The sequence below is a fragment of the Protopterus annectens genome, chromosome 3.part0, assembly GCF_019279795.1.
Source record: "Protopterus annectens isolate FY-2018-M chromosome 3.part0, PAN1.0, whole genome shotgun sequence".
NCBI classification, from domain to species: Eukaryota; Metazoa; Chordata; order Ceratodontiformes; family Protopteridae; genus Protopterus; species Protopterus annectens.
This window is the reverse complement of record NC_056731.1, coordinates 1,396,602,884-1,396,626,436: the sequence shown is the minus strand read 5'-3', so window position 1 is coordinate 1,396,626,436 and position 23,553 is coordinate 1,396,602,884. Positions and strand designations below refer to the sequence as shown.

The 23,553-nt window shown below is 39.0% G+C and overlaps 1 protein-coding gene across 1 annotated transcript in view; it reads left to right on the top strand.

The window, feature by feature from the left end:
• The first annotated feature begins 1,172 nt into the window (after positions 1-1,172).
• Positions 1,173-23,553, top strand: part of CLVS1 (clavesin 1) — a 668,120-nt gene continuing 645,739 nt past the window's right edge. The window contains exon 1 of the mRNA XM_044065477.1: positions 1,173-1,331. The gene's annotated coding sequence lies outside the window, so the exon portion shown is untranslated. The remainder of the gene's footprint in view (positions 1,332-23,553) is intronic.

The following is a 23,553-nucleotide window of genomic DNA, read 5'->3' as shown; positions in this document are numbered from 1 at the left end:
TCCCAGTCAGAAATAGATTTTAACCCTAAATAAAAACACATTTTGGACTAAGTATAAACATTTTCATTACTTTTTGTTAATGAGGTAATGTCATAAAGAATGTGTTAAAAATGTGCATCAAAATATTAAAGTCCCTCAATATCATGAGCTTAAGTCAATATATAATGATTTACAAATGTTAATAGTTTCATCTCCTCAAGCATACAATAAAGCAATGTATGTAAAATACCTGATGAATGTAGTCACCAGGTTAAGGTCATACAACATTTGCTTTTCCATCCATTATGTTCAAAAGATAGGTTTTAAGAACTGCATGTTAGTATTAAGTGGAAATACATGGAAAGCTAACCAAGTCATGAACAAAGCAGTAGGTGTGGTAAAATCAGGCTTAAACAATGCTACCAGATTACTCATTTTTCATAGTATGCATCAACTCAGCCAGATTCATGCATGCAATTTCTTAGATCCAGCTCAGATTATTGCTTTATCACCCTGATAACTTTCATGTCATCAGTATGACAAATCACTGCACAGCACACAATCTAATACCAGCAATGGCAAATGGATGTTCTTAAGTAAAAACATTTTGTGCTACAGTGAAAGTCTGAATCCTTACACTGCACATGGACACCTGGCATTGCAAAGTACCCTTTTTTAGCTTGCCCTGATTAGTGTGGGGTTTCATGAAAATCATAAAGGAAATGTCATTTATGCATGAGTCTCATTAAAAATTGTCATTTTATAAGCAACAGCATTTTCCATTGATAGGCGACTATGTTGTATTAAATTTCAGCTCAACCATTTATCATAATATTATAAGGCGTTTTATTCTGATATTGTGTGACATATTAAGATCAGTTAGTTTCATATAAAAAACTATGCATATGCATACACGTGTGTGCGTGTGTGTGTGTGTGTGTGTGTGTGTGTGTGTGTGTGTGTGTGTGTGTGTGTGTGTGTGTGTGTGTGTCTGCGCCCATGTATGCATGTGTGTGTTTGTGTGTGTGCTTATTGTACAACTATTTATATATCTTGAGATATACATTGTAAAAAAGGTATTATATCTCATGAACAGATGTCATACCTGACACTTTGCTATGTAGAGATGAATCCATAGTGTTTAGGACCTAGCAGAAGCCCACCCATTCTGCAGGAGAACTGGCAGTATTGCACATGCCTGCTACCAATATTACAGCAGAACTGTGCTGTGGTTTCCTTCAGAGCATTCTGGACAATCTAACACTGGCAAAGGATGATTCTGTGGTTATATATAAAACTAGAGGTATAGTAAAAAACAAACCATTCAAGAAAGAGCTTGTTACACAGTAAAGGTATGGAATTTCTGTTTTCCTGCATGACATATTACATTTTTTCTTTGCTGCAGTATGTCTTCACCTTGCACAGATAAAGATCCTGTATAGGTTATCTGCATCTTTACCATTCTCAGCAACCATGTCCTTTTCATTTAAAGAGTCATTCAGTATTTTGCATTCTGTTTACTGGGAAAACCAGCAAAGCAAGGTAAAAATCATATTGAATGGGGGAGGGGTGCTGCATACGTTGAAGTAACTGTTGGACATAAGAATAATGCTTGCTGGAAAATCTGATTCTATGGCAAATAAAATAATTATAAAATATGTAGAAAAAACATTCAAAACTTTCTTATTACAGAGCAACAATGCTTTACTTTTTTAAACGCTCATGAACCATTTAAGTTGTCTGCCTTAAGAAGTGATAAATAGGTTTGTAGCTGCTAAATATGATTAGATGTTATGTATTAAATCTGTAGTTCCTAATTTTCCTAATTCTTGTAGTAGTCCTAAGAAATGTTACCAGTCATAAAAGATATTCCACATTATTTAGCAATGTATAAAAACAGCTGTGTTTGGTAATTAAGACTAGTTGCATGTCTCAAGAGTATTCTGTGCATTACAACTGAAAACAAACAGTGCATAAATGGAAAATAATTCCTTTCCTCCCAAGCAGTATTAAAACAAATCTACTTAGTACATGCCAATTATTTTACACAGGAACCGTAACAGTGACAGTAGAAGTATCTCATTATTTGTGCCCAGTTCAACAGACAGTAACTGTTTAAAATATGCATAACTGTCAGCTGCTTTTATGGAAGAAATGATTGAAGCTACTTATGTTAACATATCTGTCTGTGTATATCTACCTACCTATCTAGCTGTGTATGTACCTTCATATCTAGCCATATGCGCGCGCGTGTCTGTGTGTGTGTCTGTGTGTGTGTGTGTGTGTGTGTGTGTGTGTGTGTGTGTGTGTGTGTGTGTGCGCGTGTGTTTAGTGGTAAAGCAGACATTGAGCCATAGGACAACACTCTAAGTTTATTGGTCAGTCTAGGTCCCTTTTCTCATCTATGGTCATGAACTTTGGGTTGTGAATTAATTAGGTCACTGACACGATGAAGTGAAATGAGGTTTGTTCTTAATGTTGTTGGGCTCACTGTCTGTTACAAACGTGAGAAGCTTAGCAGTCCAGGATGATGTTGAAGTATAGCCACTGCTCCTTTGTGTTGTGAAGAGTCAGTTGTAGTAGTTTGGGCACCTTGTAAGAACATTCACTGATGTCTCCCATATTAGGATTACCAGACAGGATCCCTTGAGAGGTGACCGTGGGATAGAACCAGGAGCCAGGACGCACAGCAGGGATTTTACCTCTCAGGAAACCTGAAAATACATGAGTAATCTCACTGGTTGAGCTGAAAATCATCACTGTGTACAGGGAAGTGTGGTCTACCCTGCTCATCTTACTATTACACAAACCCTCACCAGTGCAACTGGCTTAGAAAATAGATGGATGAATTTATGTTTCTACAGCTAGTAGTTCTGCCATGTTTAAAATATCTTGTAAAGCAGAATTCCGAGTGAAGCTTAGTTTAATAGAATTTCATGGTGAAACTCAGTCTGTGATGAAAACTGCTGTACTCTGGAAATGAATAGTCTTAGCATTACCTTAGTAAGTAGCAAGACAGAGTCGCAGTTCAAATTTTATTTGTCACTGTAAACATAATGTTCAAGTAAACATTTTCATGAAGAAAATATGTCCTGCATGGCATGTAAATTGCAGGGTGTGTGTTGGCATAGTATATGAGACTAAATATTAATGTAAGAGGATAGAGTCAATGGTTACAGTGATTAAAATTGGCTGTAATAGAACAAAATAATATGCTAGTTTAGCATACAGCTATTTCGAAAATACTTTTTATATAAATGTGTATTTCCTGATGTAGAATGGCACAGTGGTGTTATACTTGCTTGTCTGAGATGACTTTTCTAAACAGTGGTAGTCTCCCACTATGAGGCATATGATTTTTTACTGCATTATATTGCAGTGCAGTACAGATCAAGTGTTAGTTCATCTGATGAGTTGTTTATTCAGGTAGTAAGTAATATATGAACATGATGCTATAGGAGACAAAACCATTGTGTGTGAATGTTGCCTTTTCAGCTAAGTGGCAGTTTGACTGGAGATGAGATGCTGCATTCACTGATAATGTAGCAGGAACTGAGCATGTACAAGAATTCTCAGATAGACATTCCTGATTTTTATCACTATGTTCCTGCACCCCAACTCATTCATTAACTGATACTGCATAATTATTGGAAAATGATTGATCAGCTAGGCCCAGTGTCCTACCATCTCATCTACTCTATGTTTCTTTTTAAGTTATCTGGTATACATGAGCTCCAACATGCATCACTGCTTCATCTGTTGTTCTTTATTTATTTTATTAATCTGTTAACCAGGTTAACCTACTAGTTACAACTGCAGATTTAAAGAAGTGACCTGAGAACCCTGTTTGATTAAATGACTGTCTCAGAGTTACACAATTTGTAAGAGGAAATAGAGGAAATCAAACTGTAGAATGAAGCATGTTTGGCAGATCATAACCTTTAATATCTATGTTAAGCTGATTATGTCTACATTATTGCTCTTTAGAATGAAACGCCGACTGCAGGAGCAAGAATGAGTCATGGGACCCTGTCACAGCTCCCAATGTCTACCCCATGGGTGGTCAAAAACATTATTTATTGTCATTTGTTAACCGGGTTGGTCCAACTGAGCCAACGGCCCATTTTCAGTGGAGACCCAAGGAGAAAAGCTCCAATTGCAATTACAGTGATTCCAAAAAGAAGTTAGATGTCTAAAAAGAAATTATACAACACAAGATGTTAACACAATTACATTGTTTTGTACATGTTTTTGTATAAATGAATTTATGTACAGTATCTATATAATGGTGTGGAAGCGCGGAGAAAAAGAAATGGAATAATTTACACAATAGAGGGAGTAGGAAAAAGTTTTCCAAGTAAGAGGAGAAGACAGAGAAAAGATGGTGGGTATAAGGAAGAGGTATAAGAAATCAGGTAAGAGCTCAAGAGAGACAGGACCAAGTGTTCTGAAGGTAGTGCTTGAGTGCTGGTTTTAATTGGGACTTATGGGGCATACTTCTTATATTGTAAGGAAGGGAGCTCCAGGAGTGAGCAGCTGAGTATTTATATAATGACTTGCCAGTATTTTTAGATGGTTTGCATATGTCCAGCAGATGTTTGTCTATTGAGCGAAGATGACATTGGGGTTTATATTGTGATATAATATTAGAGATAGAGGGGCAGGGTGTGGGGTTATAAAGAATTTAGTGTATTATAGTCATTTGGGGAAGGAGAAGTTGTTTTGGGAATTTGGGCCATTGCAAGGATTTATGGGCAAGGCAGTAATGGGATTTATAGGAAAAGGTTAGCAGCAAATTTAGCTGTTTTATTGTAGGTTTGTTCTAGTTTGCTGAGAAGAGAAGACTAAAGGTTAGTGAGGACTGGGGCTGCATACAGAAGACTGGGTTAGAAGAGAGATAAGGCTAGGGTGGGTTTAGAGGTGTTAGAAATACATTTATGATTTTGGTATAGCAGGCCAAATTTTGGTGTTTTTTCTATGCATAGATTGAGTTGTATGTTGAATTTTAGTTCATCATCGATGGTGACACCAAGTAATTTGGTGTGTGGTTCGGGTCTGATGGTGTTGTTGAGGGAGGTAATGAAGAAAGAGGATTTATGTTGTGAAAGGTTTTTAGGAAGTAATAGCAAAGGTTTAGTTTTTTTGGGGTTTAATATCAATTGATTGTCAGTGAGCCAGGACTCAATGGAAGTGAAGGTATCTTGGGTATGAGATAGGTGTTCAGGGATAGTGTTGGGTGTGGTTATGAGGGTGGAGTCATCAGCATATTGTAAGAGGGTTGAGAGTTTAGTAACAGAGAGTAAGTTGTTACTAAAGATAATGAACAGGAGAGGACCCAGGATGGAGCCTTGAGGAGCTCCGATGTTGATGGGCAGAAAAGGAGAGGTAACAGTTTGCCAGCATATAGATTGAAGTCTGTCAGATAGATAACTAGAGACCCAGGATATAGAGAGAGGAGAGAGATGAAGGTCTGAAAGTTTAGTTAACAGTTTAGAGTGGGAGACTGCACTGAAGGCTTTGGAGAGATCAAGGAGTAGACAGGAGTGGAGTAGGTTATTTTCACGGGCTTCTGCCACTGTTTGGGTGAATGAGAGAAGTGCAGTAGACGTGCTGTAGTGTGGTCTAAAGCCACGCTGGGTGGGAGTTAGAAGATTATTTTCAAGCAAGTATTTACCTCTCTGGTGGAGTGGGATTGCGTAAAAGGATTTCCATATATTGGGGACGAGAGCCTCAGTGATAGCGAGATTAATAAGGATAGAAACAGGGTAGGCAACAGAGGTGGCTTCAATTTTAAGAAAGTGGAGAAGTAGGTTGTCAACAGGGGGTGAGCAGGGTTTGAATTTGTTCAATTAGGATTTAATAAAGGAAATGAGATCAGGTTGTGAGGAGAAAGTATTAGAGAAAGATGGACTGTGAGGTGGGGGAAGAGAACAGGGAGTGAGACTGGATTGAGTTAGTCTTTGAATTGTATCTATGAAATAATTGTTTAATAGGGTAGCAGTTTCTGTGGTGGTATTGAGATGGAAGGGTTGGGAGTAGGAGGGGTACTAGGGTGGAGAATCTTATTCACAGTGGACCAAACTTTCTTGCAGTTAGTATTTAGTATGTGGGCTGGAGTGTTTAGAAGCAAAGAATGATTTTTTATCTTTTAGTTTATGGTGTTGGAAATTTATCATGTTGATTGTAGGGGAGGTGATATAAGAACATGTACAGAATGCTTAGAAACAAAATGGATGACAATCTTACAAGCAGCTAGAGGGAAAGGGCTAAATGAGTTCATTCCTATTAAACCCTTATTGAAGTCATGTGATCTGTATCATTAAACCCTATAAAAAGGGAGTTTAATTGTGTTTTAATTAGATCTGAAGAAGTATTGTGTCAAGTATGAAAGCGCTCATCTCTGCTTTTTTTTTCTTTCATTATTTTTATTAAAAGAAGATATTTTGCACCTTCAGCCGTTTGCTTGTTTTGATTTATCTGAAAAGTGTTTCTTCTAGCATTTCTTCACATAACAAGGAACAATATATCCAAAAATTATATGGGTTTGGCAACTGGTGCAGAGGGTTAAGGCTCTAAGCTGTAGTTTCTGTGGTACAGAGTTTGATTCCCTTAGCCCTTATTTGTCTACTGTGTGACCTTGGACAAGTTAATTAACCAGACGGCAATCTTTGATTACCTCAGTGTTCACCAGGACTGCAAGCGTAGCAAATACATATGAACTTACATTTAGTTATGCAGTTCTGGATATGTGACCTGTCGCTCCACAATGGTTGCAGCCTCTTTTCCATTCCTGCACTAAATGGTCATCTCCATCACAATAAAGGCAATTTTTTTATCTGCCCCCTGTATTTTACAGTTTCTCTTTTACTGTTCATGTTTATCATGTTTGACACATTTGCCATTCCCTTTACATACATTTCAAGTTACTCAGACGTCTCATTTCCCTGTCCATACATTTGGTTCATCATAAACTTTTTTTTTTTAATTTCATGTAAACTACTGCATTCAGGCAGAAAATACACTTTCAGTTTGGTCACTTCAGTGTCCGTTGTTCTAAACTTAACATTCATTTTTTTCTAAGCTGCAGCCCCGAAATCTGAAATTCGGGACTGTCTTTTCTTTCCTTTCCACTTCACACATGCATTTCTATAATAAAGTATAAGTTTCAGTTTTTACCCCCCCCCCCCAAAAAAAACTCTATCCCCAGATGTATCAGCACTCTGATATCTTGCAGTTTAATCCCTAGTGACACAGTTATACAGTCTAGCACCTTGTATCTCTATGTCTTTTCATTATTCTTAATTTTAATCCTTACCACTGGTCATGTTCTTGCACTCTGCTGTCCTTCCTGCCTTTTTTGGCCTTATTCACCATTTCCAGTCCGGAAAGCAAACTTTTACATTGCTTTTCCAAAAGTTAAATTCCCATCCAATTTTATGTTGAAATCCTTTTGCTAGTGCATACTCTTAAAATTCATTCCTACACAATCCTGTTCTAGTTCCATATAAATTCATCCCTCTGTTTCTTCACTGATCACTAGTTGCACAAAATTGCGGTATCTTACAGCCTGGCCACTTTCTGGCTCACCTTGGTTCATTAAATCCAGCAAAACTTGTATTGATATTCTTCCTTCTAGAGCTGTTGTTACCATAATCTATTCCTGATCAGCAGTAACAAAATTTTCCATTTTTCCTGTTACAATTCACTCTCACACTCAGAATCTCCTTTCTCATCCTCCATCTTGGATCTCTCTCCTCGCCAGTGCAGCAGCACTCTGGTGCCACCTAGCTACAAGAAAAGAGAAGGGGAATTCCCCTGGTGCCCTGACCAAGTTTCCCCTTGTCAGTATAAATACCACCTTGGGTTCCCCTGAAACATTGCTAAAAAAGATCTTGTTAAACTAAACAAGAAACTACGAATCTTGATCAAATCAACCAAAGTCATATATGAGGTAAAAATAGTCACCCAGGAAAAGGATAACCACAAAATCTTCTTTAATTAAGGTAAAATGTCAGAAACAGTGTCTAGCACTATGCAGAGCTAATACTAAATGATATAACATACTCAAACCCAGATGACATTGTCAGTCTACTAGCAGACAAATTTAGCTCAAGCATCACCCCCCTCCAATATTCTCAGATCACATACCCACACATATACCCCAGTACTCAAATATCCCTAAAATTAATTCTCAAGGCACTATCTAAGGCCAAGAAAGCTACATCTGTGGGGTCAGATAACATACCAGGCTGCCTACTGTACTGCCTGAAACACGAGTTACGTGATCTCCTACAGAAGCTATCCAATATCAGCCTCAATACAGGCTTCACACCCAATGACTGAAGAACAGCAACAGTCATTCCCTTACACAAAGGTGGGGCTTCAACTGACCTGGGTAATTATATACCTGTAAGCCTGATCAATCTCATCTGTATGCTGTGGAAATGTTCATTATGGAATTTTTATATATATATATATATATATATATATATATATATATATATATATATATATATATATATATATATATATATATATATATATATATATAAATATATATATATATATATATATATATATATCTATATATATATATATATATATATATAAATGATATAGATAAGCTGCAGACTCTTGACCTAACCCAACTTTGATTCATTAAGGGTAGATCCTGCCTATGTAACCTGCATGACTTCTTTGAAAAAATTACTGAAGGAACAGAGGGGGGCAAAACAGTGCACACCACACATCCAGACCTTGCAAAGGCATTCAACACAATCCCTCACTCAGGTATCATAGATTAGCACTTCCAGCTAAATGCCAATCTTTATGTAACTCACTGGATAGCAAAATGACTGTAAAATGGCTCACAAATAAAATTCAGGAAGTTATGGTGGGGTAACTACATCGCCAAAGGACCTGTCACTAGCAGTGTACCCCAGAGTTCAGTCCTTGATGCCATCATAAACTCCCCAGAGGACACCAAGATCCTCTAAGAGGTCCTGCCTTAAACAAACAACTAATGTTAAAACCATGGACTAAAACTACATGCCAAGAAGTATATTATTGTCTTCTTTGGCAAGCATGACTCTTCTTGTAACTATCCCAATGACAACACACCCCTGAGAACTGATCCCATAGTTAGGGATCTGGGAATCGATGTCAACAATGAACTGCTCTTTGATCACCACATACCCACTGTTATGAGGAGGTATTTTTCATTGCACAGCTTATATCTTCAGTTATTGCTTCCAGATCCAGGGATGTAATTGTTCCAATGTACTTAGCACTTATTAGGCCAGTCATTTAATATAATTTCCTTTTTGGTATTTATCTACCCAAACACTTGTCACAACAGGAATGACCACAATGCTTTATTACTAAAACAATCAAGGGCCTAAATCATAGCACTTATGTAGTACACAGAGTGTGCTGATTATGCTCCAATATTCAGAAAAAACAAGCCATTTAAACGCTAGAATGGTGTGTGACCTAACCTTAACAAATGTTATGCACCCCTCCTAAAGTTATTTAGGTCAGGTCTAGTGGCTGCCAGTAAAATCTGCTGACCACTAAAAGACAGTAGCAGAATAAAATACTTAATTTTGCTTGCTGTCCATCGGTAACATGCCCTGACTTCCTGCAATAAGCTTAAAAGTTACCACAATTATAGAATGTGTGTTTGCCTGTATTTTCTGATGGACATGAAGTCTGATGCAAAAATGTTTGGCATTATTTAGTGCCTTCAGTCCTCAGTAAATTCTCTGAAAACCACATACTTCATGAAGAATAGCCCACATATATCAGGCAAAAATCTGGACATTCTGTGCAAAACTGGACAGCTGGGAGGCATGGAAGGGTCAGTGTAAACAGAAGGGTCTGTATAACATCTTCCTGACAGCCCTTGCTGTGTGCTGTATGGCTTTGAAAGCCAATAAAACACTTAGCATTTGTTTTCTTTCTTTTTTACTTTAATTTGTAGTAGATGGAACAGATAAAAGCTTCATGCACTACAAAGAATTATGATTGGATCTCCAGTCCTAACTGATTATTATGTGCTTGAGACATGGTTGTCAAGAAATTCGCTCGAGAGGTGAATTTCTTGGCATCCATGTCTCAGACACATAATAAGTCAGTTAGGATCGGCGACCTGATCATAATCCTGTATGTAGAGCATTGCAAAGTCTTGTCCCTCTTCTCAGACCTCTGCCTTTCATATAGAGCTTCAACAGACCCTATTCAGTTAGACATGTAACACACTTGCAAGTCTAATGGTATCATAAACACCTGGCCAACGGATCTCATTCCCTTTTGCACAATAAATAGAACATATTGGAGGAATATGTTTATACTGCAATGCAGTGAATACCACTTCTATGGTCTTCCACTCCCCATAAAGCAAAGTTTCTCTTACTCTGTTCAAATGTGATTTGGATGAATGGATGGATAACCAGAAATTCACACCCTGTTTAGCACCCTAGTTTCTCATGGATAGGGGAAACATATACATTTCCCAATATATCCTTGCTCAGCCTATCTCTTGATTATTTGAATGCAAAATATAAGGGCTAAAACTACTATGGGAATGTAATGCTAGGCTTCTTAAGATCCTCAAAGATCAAAGGCCTAGTAATTTCCTAGAAACCTATGAACATATGAAGAGGCAAACAACCTAGTGAGACTAACCTGGTCAATAAAGGATAAATAAAGCAAATAAAGAAACACATAATTAAACACATAAATAAACTTTGCCTGGATATAATAATAAATGTAATGAGTGCAATTATTGTGTGCAATTGCTATTGTGCTTGAATCTTATGAACTAGTGCTGAAGTATTTCATTCACATTAAGAGACAATTGTACATGTAGTTATGGTTGGCATGCAAAGGTAGAAGAAGGCTTCACACATTGAACTGATTCATTACCTTATTATTTACATAACAGTCCAATCATAAAGTATAAATATGGGATGAAAATGCAGGTGGAATGGGATCTGATAAACAGGTGGGAATGTAACTATGAAAGAGGTAAAAAAAAAGATTGAAGAAGTTCAGAAGATATGTGTAAATGCCAAGCTGGCTAACCAACTTCCATGTGCCGATAAAATATATATTTATTCAGTAGTCTATTGTCAAAAAATGTATAGCATTTGACTCAAAGGACAATGTGCTGTCAGATGATTTAAGGGGAAGGGTTATTGTCCTCCTTGCACAGAGGTAGATTCAGGAAGAGCAAAGTAATTATACAGCTTTCAGTTTTGTCTCCACCATAGAGAAAATAATGGAGAGAAAGCTAAGGACGGACTTATGGAGTTCCTAAATGTAAATTGCTTAGCAGATGAAAGACAGTATAAAATGATGAAATAAAGGCATTCTCAGTCTGGCGTTACTCCACCATTTCTTCGATCTCCCAAACTGACAATAGGAACCCAAAGGATATATGTGGTTTAAAATTCAATGAAGCATTGTTTTACATCATGTCACACAGGATGTAAATGGGAAGGCTTAACACTTAAAGGTACAAATCTAGAAAAAAGAGATGGTGAGAAAGGCAAGCAGTTGGTTAGATTATAGGAAGTGAAGTGTTGCAGCCGGGGAAATTATTCATTTACTTGCATATTTATTTATTAATTTTTTAACTAAGTGAGGGGATTGAATATTAAATCCATCCAGTAACAGGCTGAAGCAAATCAAAACTGCATCATAAAGTCTCAGGGAAAAGGGGGATACTTCCACTTATTTTTTTTCATCATCTGATTTGTTATATACCGAATTGTTAAATCAGTTCAGCTTGGCCCAATTTTGTTTACTAAAATGTTCATTTATTGCACTAGTTGGCATATTGATCTCAGTAACTGAGGTATGATGAGATACATTTCCATGAGATTAGGCAGACCTGCAGTTGCTGTAACTGGCACCACAAAGTAGACAATACAACATTATATTGAAAATAATTAATGTTAACCCAGAAGTCTGTAATAAGGGGTGCTGAGGTTGCTGTGCTTTACCACATTTCCCTTTATTTACCAATTTAATTTTAAAAAAGCATATGGAGCAGGACCATTTCCTGCAATGTTGATTTGAGTGTTCTGTATAAGAACCACTACATTTTGATTGTATTATGCTGCAAGCTAAACATACAGCATCTTACACATCTGCAAAAAAGCTATTCATCTGGAACCTAGAAAAAGAAAAGACAGTAACACAATGCCTAATAAAACAGATATATTCTAAATACGTACAGTTCTTATTTTTGCGTACTATTTACTAAATAAGCCTTTACTGCAAATACATGATGTTTACATGAAAATGTACATTTTGTATTGAGTTGCACTTTGAAGATAGGTGAAGGCAGCCGGCCTAGCCAGATAGAATTTTGTAGATAATTTTGTCATTTGTAAATATTAATGTAAGCCACAGGCTTGTTCTCTTAAATGTCAAAAGACTGCATTGGATGTTGAACTGCAAAAATGTAACAACAGTGCACTCTGCTGTAAGAAAGCTAAGTCAACCATTTTATGACTGTGTTTGATGTCAAAATTCAGAGCCGATATGTCTAGAGGGAGGATTTCTGCCTATTGTTTAAGACCAGAGTTATTGGCTAGAATTTGCATGTATAAATGTTTTTTACTGCTCTGGTTTCTGACCAGGTGTAAAGAATGTAAATGTAGTTTCTGTTAGCCTGGGAACACCAGAGAAGTGTGGAGAATGATGTCATGTGAAGCAGCTCGAGTTGAACCAAACAAAAGAACGAGAGCCCAATGGGTCAGGGCAAAGTGTCTCATCGATAGTCAAAGGTACTGTGAATTTATCTAGTTTTGCCCTATCAGCCCCACATCTTTCTTTGCTACAAAAGGGCCTTAACTTTATACCTATGGCAACAGACGATGTTGTGAAAGCCTTAACTGACTTAAAACAGTTTGTGAGAACCGTTACTTTGAAAATATTATTTAAGGACTCTGTATCTAGTCAACATTCATGTTGTAAAAGAAGAAGTACATTTATTCCTTTAAGCTTGCCTGTTTTAACAGCATTTCATGACTTGTGTGAGATTGAATTAAGAAAATTATATTTTGATCATGATAAAAGGAAATTATATAATCTAACTTATGAGGAATCTTTAGCATTAAAGGCGTTAGAAACTGATAATAATTTAGTTATTAAACAGGCTGGCAAGGGGAGCTCGGTAGTAATAATGGACCGTGAAAAGTACATACAGTCTATGTATTTGTTGCTGGGAGAAGGGAATGCTTTTAAGTGTATTACACTTATGGACATTAAGAAATATATAATTGGAGTTAATATGTTTATATATGAGTTACAGGTGAATGGTGACATCGATTTGGATTTGTTCCATTTTTTTACAGTCCCTTGCCCAGTAATTCCACAACTATACGGCCTACCAAAGATACATAAATCACTTGTTAATCCCCCCATGAAACCGATAGTATCTGGTAATGGGTGGATAACTGAACCCATCTCCATATATTTGCAAAGGCAATTGCATCATTTTCTATCTGGTTGTAGTAATGTTTTAAAGGATACGACAGATTTCATTGTTAAACTGAGGAATTGGTTTGAAAGTTTGCATGTTACAGAGTTATGTCAGGATAATTATCTATTTGTGACCATGGATATATCATCATTGTTCACGTTCATATCTAATGACTATGGAATAGAATCCATCAGGGAATTTTTAACTAGACAGGTTAGTTTACCTGCTAGACAAGTGGAGAATATCTGTAGCCTTTTGGATGTGGTTCTAACTAGAAATATTTTCCTGTTTAACAATCCGTTTTATCTTCAACAAACTGGTGTGGCAACGGGGACATTGGTGGCTAACACATACGCTAACCTGGTCCTACATCAATGGGAAACAAAATATATTTGTAGTGACTTTAATGCCTTAAATAAGATGGTTTGCTTTTACCAATGTTTCTTTGATGATTGTTTCCTTATATGGAATGGATCACTTAGTGAGCTGCGTAATTATGTAGATTATTTGAATAGTACCACAACCTTCCTGAAGTTTAAGATGGATTAATCGGAAAGTATTATTACTTTTCTGGATATACAGGTGGAGTTAAAAGAAGGTATGATAGAGACCAGCATACATAAGAAGGAGGTACATACTGGTAGATATATACATAGGGGCAGTATGCACACTCCTCACGTGTTTAAAGGGATAGTTACAGCACAGTTTAACAGAGCCAGTAGGCTAAATACAAATGAGTCTATTTTTTTGGCACAACTTGAAGAGATGAAAACAGACTTTTTGAATCGTAGTTTTGATCCCAAAATCGTGTTAGAGTTAAAAGATAAAACTGTAAGGGATAGGGATGTCTCATTAAAACCCATCTTTAGATCAACAGAAGAGTACAATTTGGATTTGGAGAAAGATACAGTAAAATGTTAACACTCAGTTTGTCAAGCGTATTTTAGAGAAGACTTGGGTAATTTTAATGGCATCACCAGATGTCAGAAATGTGTTAGAACCTAGACCGTATTTTTCATACAGGAATATGAGAAATCTGAAAAATAAATTATGTTATAAGGACTTTACATGTAGATATACTCCTCAAACAGAAATGAGAGTTGGTACGTTTAGTTGTTTGGTTTGTACATGTTGTGCTGACATTTTAGGTAAAGGCAGTGAGACCTTTCTACATCCTACTACTAAGAGAGCTTATAATTTTAAGGTAACAGCTAATTGTGCCAGTGTTAATGTGGTCTATCTAGCTACTTGTGTTCATTTTATGTGGGAAAGACAGAGAGAAGACTAAAAGAATGTATTATAGAGCATAAATCTGATATAAGGAGGAATAATGAAAGAAAATCCCTATGTAAACATATTATAAATACTGACAACACACATAGGTTTAGATTTAGAGTGATAGATGTGGTATATACATCACTGAGAAGAGGTGACATGAATAATTTGTTGGAAACCAAAGAATATGAGTGGGTATTAAGGCTTGTTGCTGACCACCCACCTGGTCTTAATAGTGCTGTAACTTTGAAACCCATTTTATTGAAGTCACAACATAGTAAATTTAGAATTTTTAATATTAATATATTTATTTCTTTTATATGTATTGTTGATATGATTATTGTTATACGTTTTATATTTGTTTATATGTAGATATTTCATATAAGAATCCTATAGTATTTAATTGTTGACTATCACACATGGTTGGCTGGCTGTAATCATGTGATGGGTTTAGCTCCTATTTAAATGTGAATACTATGATGGTTAAATTGTTTTAGTATTGAAGAAGGGTGTAAGCCCGAAAACTTTGCTTTTTTACATTAAAGTTTTCTTCTTGACGCTGGTGTTTTCTATTTGATCTTTATTCTCCAGTTTTACAGCAGGACTCTTGGCTTAAATATTAATGTAAGCCACAGGCTTGTTCTCTTAAATGTCAAAAGACTGCATTGGATGTTGAACTGCAAAACTGTAATGACAGTGCACTCTGCTGTAAAATGCTAAGTCAACCTTTTTATGACTGTCGTTGATGTCAAAATTCAGCGCGGATATGTCTAAAGGGAGGCTTCCTGCCTATTGTTTAAGACCAGAGTTAAAGGCTAGAATTTGTATGTATAAATGATTTTATTGCTCTGGTTTCTGACCAGGTGTAAAGAATTTAAATATAGTTTCTGTTAGCCTGGGAACACCAGAGAAGTGTGAAGAATGATGTCATGTGAAGCAGCTCTGTGTTACCAATTTAAAGAGTGAGAATCAGAGAGCTCAGAGCATTTGTCTTGAGGACATCCAACACCAGCACTGTCTTGCACTGTATGTAAGTACAATTTTAGAACTGAGTATTCTCTTAGAAATAGCTAGGAATTAGAAAGATTAGACTAAGTGTTTTTCTGTGATGTCAGAACTTTTTTATGGTATTATTTCAAGTATTCTCTGTGATCGCTGAACTCCTGACTGGCATTGTGTAGTAAGAAGTATTGTCTTGTGTTTTTATTATTTATTATTAAATATTTTTAAACCTTTCAACTGTGGCTGTTTTGTGCAGAGATAATTTAAACTCTAAGAGTGCATTGCATGTATATAGTGAGATTGTGCCAAGTCACTCCAAATAAGTCTTGACTGTTAGGTTGCACTTACCATTTGGATAATAGTATTGCACAGTAATAACTGGACCCCCTTTTAAGGGCCTTTGAGTAGCTGATAAGTATTAGCTGGGTGGTGGCAGTGATTTCTACTGTATTGTCTGGGTAAAAGGGGCACAGCTGGAGAACCTGTGCCAGCCTTCCCCAGGAGAGTCTGTGTGGTTGTATAAACTCTTATCTCAAAGTGTGTGTGTGTGTCAGCTACTTGGGCAGAGACACAAAGCACTGGTTGGACAGAGAGGGTGCTGGAGGTTTTAGCTTGCCCAGCTGGCTGAGATCTGGACCCTATAGCTGTGCCAGTGGGGAGTCTTATTGGACACCTGGAGAGAAAGGGAGAAACCAGCCCCATACTGACTGTGATCTCTGTGTGCTTTTAAGGGAAATTATACTTCACTGTGTGTGTATTTATTATCCTTTCCCTATACAGACACCCCTCAATGGTGTTAGTGGTGAGGATTGAGGCTCCCTGATTGCTGGGGCAGGGCACGGGCATCACATATTAATTGGTGGCAGTGGTGGGTTATCCACACCACATATTAATTGGTTGGCAAATACTAATTGGCTTGTAATGGTGTGGGTAGAGTGAATTCATGTAGCTTGTGTACAGTGATCACTGAAGGTGTTTTGTACTCTAAATCACCCATGGAGTAAATACTCAGAGTTCATATCACAATTGTTTTATTTCTTTTGTTAGCTTAGTTAGTCAGAGAGAGCAGGCAGCATGTCAGCAGAGGTGTACGGAAAGCTGACAAGGTCCCAGCTGGCTGAGATGTGCCAAACTAGGGCACTGGTGCATGGAAACCTGACTAAGGCAGACATGATTGCATCAGCCTTTCTGCAGAAGAGTTAAAAATCCATCTGGAGCTAAAGAGACTTGAATTGGAGGCCGGGCATTTGGAAATAGAAGCAGCTGAGAGACTGAGGTGTCTAGAGAGTGAGGACCAGGAGAAACTGCAATGTTTGCAGGCTGAGGAGAATGAGAAACTGCTACACCTGGAAGCTGAGGAAAAGGAGCGGCAGAGGCAGCATGAAAAGGAGATGCTGACTCTTCGCCAAAGTCATGGAGGTAATGGGGAAGGGAGTAACTGGACCCCAGAAACACAAAAGATCAGTAAATTTCTTCTGCAGTTTAAAGAGGGGGATAATTTTGATAGTTTCATTCATATGTTTGACAGGCTCTGTAGACAGTATGATGTTGACCAAGGGCTTTATTTATGGTTCCTGACCCCCTTACTCCATGGTAAAGCTGTAACTGTGTTGTCTAAACTTGCTGATTGTGAATATTCTGATTATACTGGTATTAAAAATCATTTGTTAGAATGTTTTAATATAACACCTGAAACATATAGGAAAAAGTTTTGTGAACATAGACGCAAGGCAGATGAAAGTGTGTGTGAATATGTTGCTGAACTGAGCACTTATTTTCATAGGTGGGTGAGTGGATGTCAGGTCACCACTTTTGAAGGGCTGGCAGAACTTTTGGTGAGGGAACAAGCCCTTAGCACTTTGCCTGAGGATATGAGGATCTGGTTAGCTGATAGACAATGCTCTACTTCAGATGAGTTGGGGAAGAAGGAAGACCTATACCTAGCAAGCAGGGCATACAGGAAAGGGACCCCCAGTACTGCTCATGGGTCTAAAGGAACCCATGGTAAGTGGCTTAGACTTACCCAACAGAATCTGCCAGTAGCAGTGGAAGCCACTAGTCCAAGTACACATCCAGGACTTAGGGTTAAATGTTTTGAATGCAACCAGTGGGGCCATGTGGCACACAGATGTCCACGGAGGCAAGGTGTGGAACAAAAGGTGAGAGAGCCAGTAAGTGGGGAAGACAAAATGCCAATACTAGGTTGTCTTGAGACAACAAGGGTACCAAACTACCATCCTGCAGATGTTCTGATAGGGAAGGATTTGGATGAGGCAATACCATGTGTTTATGCAGTTACACGCAGTCAGACTAAGAGACAAGTATGTGGGTCTGGTAGCTTGGGGGAGACCCAGACAGACTGCATACTTGCAGCCAGGAATGGTGATGTGGTTACTTCAAGGAGGGAGCTACTCTGTAGCAGTGAGACTGAAAATAAGCCACAGCTGCTTGTGGGTACTGATGTTCCCTTGGACTGAGTGACTGCAAAGGTAGAGGTGAGTAGTAGTACCCAGGCGGACAGTGAGTCACCACTGTCAGAGGATGCCAGACTTCCTGTGGAAGGGAAGCTGGGAAGAGTTACAAAGAGAGAGTTGAGAAAGGCTCAGCTCTCAGACCCTACATTGCAAGGCCTGAGGCAGGTAGCCAGTGAGGCACCTGATTCTCAGGGGATGGGGGGATCTGTATACTGAGACAAAGGGTTACTGTATAAAGAGTAGACCCCTGAGGGAGGGCTAGAAGGTGAGAGAGTACAGGAGTTGGTAGTGCCTAGAGCCTACCATCTGGCACATCTAGCCATAGCCCATGATATTCCCTTTGCAGGTCATATTGGCATAAAATGTACAAATAGACATATTATGCAGATCTTCTATTGGCCTGGAATTTCCAGAGATGTAACAGAGTACTGCAGGACCTTTGAGCAGTGCCAAAAGGTAGGCAAGGTAGGAGACAAGGTAAGAGCTTCTCTGATGCCTTTGCCTGAGATTGATGAGCCATTTCAGGGGGTAGCTATGGATATTATCAGATCTCTGAGTACCCCAGGTTCCACAGGGGAAAAGTATATCCTAGTGGTAGTGGATTATGCTACACAATAACATAAGACAGTGGCTCTGTCCTCCATTCAGGCAGAAAAGGTGGCAAGTGCTTTGTTAGAGATTTTCAGCAGGGTATGTTTCCCAAAAGATATACTGACTGACAGAGGTGCCAATTTCATGTCAGACCTCCTGGCTTGTCTGTGAAAGTACTGTGGGGTGAAGCACATGAAGACCACCCCCTACTATCCCCATACTCATGGTCTAGTTGAGAGGTTAAACTCTACAATCAAGTCCATGCTACGGGTATTTGCAGACCAGTTTAAGAGGGAGTGGGACAAATATTTGCCCCATCTGTTGTTTGCTTACAGACAGGTTCCCCAGGAATCCACATGGTTTTCACCCTTTGAGTTATTGTATAGGTATAGGGTGAGGGGACCTCTAGATTTAATTCGTGATGAGTGAGAATGTGAGTGTGAACCTCACAAGGAGTCTGTTGTGGCAAATATCCTAAATCTCAGGACAAGGCTCAGGGAACTCATGGGCTTGGCCCAGGAGAACCTGGAAGAAGCCCAACAACAGAAAAAGGTATGGTATGACAGGAATGGGTGAGCTAGAGAGTATGCTGTAGTGCAGCAGGTAATGGTTCTCATAAAGGTGGTAAGAAAGGTAAGTGAAGTTAACTACATGGTGGAACTGCTAGGCAGGAGGCAGGGGCACAAATTGTACCATGTTAACATGATGAAACCTTACCATGAAAGGGAGGCCCTTGTGCTAACTATTTGCAGTGGATTGCAGAAGGAGTCTGAGGGAGATCTGGTGACTGATCTCCTCAGTGATGCTTGGACTGACACCGCAGTGGAAGGGGTAGCAATGCCCCAGCAGCTATCTCCTACCCAAGTTTGAGAAATCCGAGAAGTGGTAAAGGAGTTTGGGGACATGTTCACTGGGAAAGCAAGGTGCACCCACCTGGTGCAGTACCAGGTGTATGCAGAACCTAAAAGGCCTATTAGCCAGGCCCTTATAGGATGCCTGAGAGAGTCAAACAGACTCTGAGGGAGGAGATACAGGAAATGTTGGAACTAGAGGTGATTCAAGAGTCCAACAGTTCCTGGGCCTCCCCAGTGGTGCTGGTGCCAAAGAAGGATGGCAGCACCAGGTTCTGTGTGGACTACAGAAAATTAAATAGTCACACAGAGTCAGATGCTTACCCCATGCCTAGGACAGACAAGGCCCTAGAACAGCTGGGTGGGGCTAAGTATCTTACAACCATTGATCCTACCAAGGGTTACTGGTAGGTGCCCCTGACTCCCAGTGCTAAAGATAAGTTAGCCTTTGTGACTCCCTTTGGCATGTATCAGTTCACAAAGATGCCCTTTGGAATGAAAAATGCCCCAGCAACTTTCCAGAGGCTGGTAGATCATATCCTAGCAGGACCAGGAGGATTTGTCCTTGCTTACCTAGATGACATTGCCATCTACAACCATTCCTGGCAAGAGCACCTTCAGCATGTCAGGGAGGTGCTGGGCAGACTACAGAGTGCAGGGTTGACCATTAAGCCCAGCAAATGTTAGGTGGGTATGGCAGAGGTCTCCTACCTGGGACATAGAGTGGGGAGTGGTAAGATCAGGCCAGAACCTGCCAAAGTAGAAGCCATTCAGGCATGGCCTGCACCTGTTACCAAAAAAACAGGTGAAGGCATTCTTAGGGACAGCAGGGTACTACAGAAAGTTTGTCCCCAGTTATAGTACCATAGCTGCTCCCCTCACAGACCTGACAAGGAAGAACATAGCCAGCCAGAAAAATGCCAAGTTGCTAAGATGGAGCCTAGGGTTGCAAGCATATGATATTTTGGTGCAGCACCACAGTGGGTTTAGCAATGCCAATGCAGATGGGCTGTCAAGTGAGGGAATGTGGTAAGGTATACTCAGATAGACCTAACCCTCTCAAGCAACATTTCTCAAGGGTCACTTGAAAAACTAGCTTGAGTTCTCTGGGGGGGGGGGGGTGTGAAGATAAGAGAAGTCTGCCAGCCTAGCCAGATAGAATTTTGTAGATAATTCTGTCATTTGTAAATATTAATGTAAGCCACAGGCTTGTTCTCTTAAATGTGAAAAGACTGCATTGGATATTGAACTGCAAAAATGTAACAACAGTGCACTCTGCTGTAAGAAAGCTAAGTCAACCATTTTATGACTGTCTTTGATGTCAAAATTCAGAGCCGATATGTCTAGTGGGAGGCATCCTGCCTGTTGTTTAAGACCAGAGTTAATGGCTAGAATTTGCATGTATAAATGTATTTTATTGCTCTGGTTTCTGACCAGGTGTAAAGAATATAAATGTAGTTTCTGTTAGCCTGGGAACACCAGAGAAGCGTGAAGAATGATGATATGTGAAGCAGCTTTGTGTTATCAATTTAAAGAGAATCAGAGAGCACTGAGCATTTGTCTTGAAGACATCCAGCATCACCAGCACTGTCTTGCTCTGTATGTAAGTAGGATTTTAGAATTGTATTCTCTTAGAAATAGCTAGGAATTAGGAAGATTAGACTAAGTGTTTTTCTGTGATGTCAGAACTTTTCTATGGTATTACTTTAAGTATTTCTCTGTGATCTCTGAACTCTTGACTGGCACTGTGTAGTAAGAAGTATTGTCTTGTGTTTTTATTATTTATTATTAAATATTTTTTAAACCTTTCAACTGTGGCTGTTTTGTGTAGAGATAATTTAAGCTCTAAGAGTGCATTGCATGTTTATAGTGAGAGACTGTACCAAGTCACTTCAAATAAGTCTTGACTGTTAGGTTGCACTTACCATTTGGATAACAGTATTGCACGGTAATAATTGGACACCCTTTTAAGGGCCTTTGAGTAGCTGATAAATATTAGCTGGGTGGTGGCAGTGATTTCTACGGTATAGTCTGGGTAAAAGGGGCACAGCTGGATAACCTGTGCCAGCCTTCCCCAGGAGTGTATGTGTGGTTGTATAAACTCTTATCTCTAAGTGTGTGTGTGCGTGTGTGCGTGTGTGCGTGTGTGTGTGTGTGTGTGTGTGTGTGTGTGTGTGTGTGTGTGTGTGTGTGTGTGTGTGTGTGTGTGTGTGTGTGTGTGTGCGTGTGTGTGTGTGTGTGTGTGTGTGTGTGTGTGTGTGTGTGTGTGTGTGTGTGTGTGTGTGTGTGTGTGTGTGTGTGTGTCAGATACTTGGGCAGGGACATGAAGTAATGGTTGGACAAAGAAGGGGCTGGAGGTTTTAGATTTCCCAGCTGGCTGAGATCTGGACCCTCTAGCTGTACTAGTGGGGAGTTTTATTGGGGACCTGGAGAGAAGGGGAGAAACTAGCCCCAGACTGATTGTGATCTCTGTGTGTTTGTAAGGGAAATTGTACTTTACTCTGTGTAGTTATTATCCTTTCCCATTATGGACACCCCTCACTGATGTTAGTGGTGAGGACTGAGGCTCCTTGATTGCTGGACCAGGGCACGAGCGTCACATGCACAATTCTAAAATTTGGAATATACTTGTTACTTTCTTCATAAAGAGCAATGTAACATGCATATTAAATTAATATCTTAAATTGTTTTCATATGGGACTAGCTGCCCTGCATGCCTCATATAGAAAGGTTAGGCTCTCACTTCCCTCTGGAAAAGAAAACTCGGTTTTACAAATGAACCAAGCATTCCTTTTTGTCTGACATTGTGTGTTATCAGTCAAAATAAGTAATCAGGGATATAGGGCTTTACCCTTGTACAAATTGTGTATGTCACTTTGTTTAACTCTGTAGTTTAGCAGCACCAAAATTTTAACTTGTGCATTTTTAGGACTGCTATGATCAGGCGCATCTTTCAGGTATAGTTTGTTTATGTATTTATTTATTTATTTGGTTATTTATTTATTTATTTTTGCATTAACCATTTCCCACAGGACAAAGCCTGATGGCTTTTCTGTGTGCACCCAATCGGCCCATTTCTTATGCAGTCACAGAAGCCAGGGAATTATTGGGTGAGGCAAGAATCCTTTGGCCCCTTTCCTTCCTGAATATGAATCCCTGTGAGCTCATTCACTAATGGCACAAGATAGGTAGCAGGAATGTGGACAGATAGTTGGTCCTGCAAGACACCCTACCCTGTCCCACAGCAGAGCACCTCCTTTTCTGCTAAGGATCTTCTGAGCTGTACTATAGTTGCCCTCAGCTCACTGTATAAGGGCTGAATAGACTCATGCTCCATGGGGTAGCCACATAGTGCTCCTGTTAGTCATCACCCATGTGGGAAGGGGCGGGCCAATCCCACCTGGATGGGTGAGCTGGCAATGGGTGCTCACTGCCATCTTCACTACCATTGCAATATAATCATGCTTTTATCCCTGTATACCACAGGGCTGGCTATAGATTGTTTATTTATCTTAAACCTTTTATATGTATATGCAGAGCAGTGTTTGCAGTGTTTTGTTTAACGTTCCTTGAATCTTTGGTATTTGTTTTGGGTTTCCTTACTTTAAGTTTCAGAATATGACACTTACTTAACTCTGAATGTACAAGATTCTTGTTATACTCTTTTTTCAGATTAGTAGAAAATGCACCTGCAGTAAATACTTTGTAGGATTTGTATCACTGCTGAGTGAGTCTGCAACTTTGTTTGTCTAGTAGTTTTGCAAACATGTACATTACACAGAGTTCATAATGTCAAAACAGACTACATTTTAGGTATTGTAATTAAAAACTATTTAATATCTGCAGTTTCAGAATAGAAGGGCCATTGATCTGTTGTTTCCATGAT